This window comes from Schistocerca gregaria, chromosome 2 (genome assembly GCF_023897955.1).
Source record: "Schistocerca gregaria isolate iqSchGreg1 chromosome 2, iqSchGreg1.2, whole genome shotgun sequence".
In the NCBI taxonomy this organism is placed as follows: domain Eukaryota; kingdom Metazoa; phylum Arthropoda; class Insecta; order Orthoptera; family Acrididae; genus Schistocerca; species Schistocerca gregaria.
The window spans coordinates 970,284,000-970,287,215 of NC_064921.1; the positions used below are offsets into that span (position 1 = coordinate 970,284,000).

The 3,216-nt window shown below is 42.9% G+C and overlaps 1 non-coding gene across 1 annotated transcript; it reads right to left on the reverse strand.

Moving 5' to 3' along the window:
• Positions 1 to 509: 509 nt before the first annotated feature.
• Positions 510 to 583, reverse strand: Trnat-ugu (transfer RNA threonine (anticodon UGU)). Its single transcript has one exon. It is a non-coding gene; the product is annotated as a tRNA-Thr (tRNA).
• Positions 584 to 3,216: the final 2,633 nt, after the last annotated feature.

Here is a 3,216-nt window from a genome sequence, read left to right on the forward strand (position 1 = left end):
ATTTTCCCTACTTCATAAGAATAACGCATTTCTGACCTTAAACTGTAATACCACTGCATGACCCATTCTTGTAAAATTTATTCACAGATGAATAGTAATACGGCTGCTGCTACAACTACTACTACATATACTACTGCCACAGCTATCTTTTTCATGTGGACATGATCAATTTTTGTAATTCATGAGAAAATTAAGATCGTATCGATATGTTCATATTCACGCGAAAGATTTGTGTTAAAAAAAAGAAACTTAAACACGAGGTGGTAAATAGCTGGTTTAGTTGCGTACTGCATGTGTTCACCACAGGCAATAGATTGAGTTGCACAATACATCCCGAACCCACCTATCAGCATAACTGTTGTTTACTTAAATGTATTCCCCGTGAGCTTATCCATTATCACCTTCTTCCATTCCTCGAGTAGGAGGCTATGGAGGCAGTCCTCGGCTTTATGCTCACAGCTGCCGACAGGTGTTGTTGATATACCTCGATGTGGACAGCTGAAAATGTGTGCCCCGACCGGGACTCGAACCCGGGATCTCCTGCTTACATGGCAGACGCTCTATCCATCTGAGCCACCGAGGACACAAATAAATAGCGCGACTGCAGGGACTCATCTCTTGCACGCTTCCCGTGAGACTCACATTCCCGACTGTCCACAATTCTACGTATGTAATGTACCTTATACACATTTGTCCATTCACTCATTACTCGCGCACGCTTTGGCGATTCCCGTAAGTCGAGCTATTCATCTGTACCCTCGGTGGCTCACATGGATAGAGCGTCTGCCATGTAAGCAGGAGATTCCGGGTTCGAGTCCCGGTCGGGGCACACATTTTCAGCTGTCCACATCGAGGTATATCAACAACACCTGTCGGCAGATGTGGGTATGAGTTAGTCATCATTTAAGTTGCTGTGGAACACGCCTTAAAAATGACATTGTACATCGAGGGGAACAATACATACAATATTTTAGATCCCACTTTTCACAATAAATTACAGAGCACATTAACTCCTGCAATGTACATCTCTCCCAATGAGCAACGTCATAAAATTCGGTAAACCCGGGCCAGTACTGAGAAATACTTAACAGCCATGGGCTAATGGACTGGAAAGGGTGAAAGCAAATATATTTTAAACCGCGCCCTCTACTACACGACGTAAGGTAGAGTACAGAGTACAGATGTAGGTGGAGGAGTGAATGAAATAAAAGCCTTGACAAGCAATAATGATATTAGGCAGTCATAATCTTCGTGGAAAGTATGATCACGCTTTCATATTTTAGGGTTAAGGACTAAATTATTTTCATCAAATTGGTACAGATTTCACCAAGTACTAGCAAACTACGGAATTATGATTATAAGTTACTTTCATCATAATCACCTTGGGGTTGAAGCTCTTGTTTTAGTGTTTGCTTTAACAATATATATGTTTTAGGATAGGGTCCTACTTTAGCAAAACAAAATTTTCTGTTTTAACCCAAATATGTTTCACTGCAGTAGCAGTATCTTCAGTGGGCTTTTATTTTAAGGCTTTCTACCACATGGTGTGGTTTTTCTGATATGTTTTTACAGTGACTGCTTTGCTCCACAGTTTGTCACCTGCTGTCACTTACCCTTTTTCTTTTTCCTCATCTTCATCACTGTCAAACACTATATATGTTGAGTTGCCACTGTCACTGTCACTGTTTCACTGTTTACCAGCTGATAAACTGCCAACAGAGCTACCCAAACACAGTTCGCTCCCTGCACCACAGCTTTACTTCCACCGATAACTGTTCTGCAACTTTCCAAAGAAATTTCACAGAAGTTCTTCTCATTATCTTACGGGATCAGCACTTCCGGAAGAAAGGATATTTCGCAGAAATGGCTTAGCCATAGCGTAGAGGATTGTTCCGAGAATGAATTTTTCACTCTGCAGTAGAAATGTGCAAGCCTGTGATACTTCCTGGCAGATTAGAACTATGCAGAAGTATAGAACTATACAGAAGTAATAAACATATCCGCGTCAGTTACTGATGATTCATATTGGATTTTAAATAATAACTGGGACATACGATGTAAAACACTTTACTGTACAGCATATCGTGACCTTCGTTGATCACACATTATGCGGATATTATACATTACTCACTACACGTTGGCGACGATAGTTATGCCAATCGCTGTAGGTTGAGTAAACTTGTCTACATTTATCCCCCGCAAGCCACCCAACGGTGTTTGGTGGAGGGCACTTTACGTGCCACTGTCATTATCTCCATTACCTGTTCCAGACACGTATGGTTCGCGGGAAGAGCGACTGCCGGAACGCCTCCGTGCGCGCTCGAATCTCTCTAATTTTAGATTCGTGATCTCCTTGGGAGGTATAAGAAGGAGGAAGCAATATATTCGATACCTCATCCAGATACGCACCCTCTCGAAACCTGGACAGCAAGCTCCACCGCGATGCAGGGCGCCTCTCTTGCAAAGTGTGCCACTTAAGTTGGCTAAACATCTCCTTAACGCTATCACGCTTACCAAATAACCCTGTGACGAAACGCGGTGCTCTTCTTTGGGTCTTCTCTATCATTCTGTCAACCCGACCTGGTATGGATCACACACTGATGAGCAATACTCAAGTATACGTCGAACGAGAGTTTTGTAAGCCACCTCCTTTGTCGATGTACTATATTTTCTAAGGACTCTCCCAACGAATCTCAACCTGGCACCCGCCTTACCAACAGTTAATTTTATACGATCATTCCACTTCAAGTCGTTCCGTACGCATACTCCCAGATATTTTACAGAAGTAACCGCTACCAGTGTAGGGTCCTTCCTTCTATGTATTCGCAATACATTACGTTTGTCTATGTTAAGGGTCAGTTGCCGCTCCCTGCACAAAGTTCCTCTTATCTGCAGATCTTCCTGCATTTCGCTGCAATTCTCTAATGCTGTAACTTCTCTGTATACTACAGCATCATCCGCGAAAAGCCGCATGGAACTTCCAGCACTACCTACTAGGTCATTTATATATATATGTTGAAAAGCAGTGGTGACATAACAATCCCCTGTGGCACGCCAGGGGTTACTTTAAAGTCTGTAGACGTCTCTCCATTGAGAACAACATGCTGTGTTCTGTTTCCTAAACACTCTTCAATCCAGCCACACAGCTGGTCTGATACCTCGCAGGCTCTTACTTTGTTTATCAGGCGACAGTGCGGAACTGTATCGAACGACTTC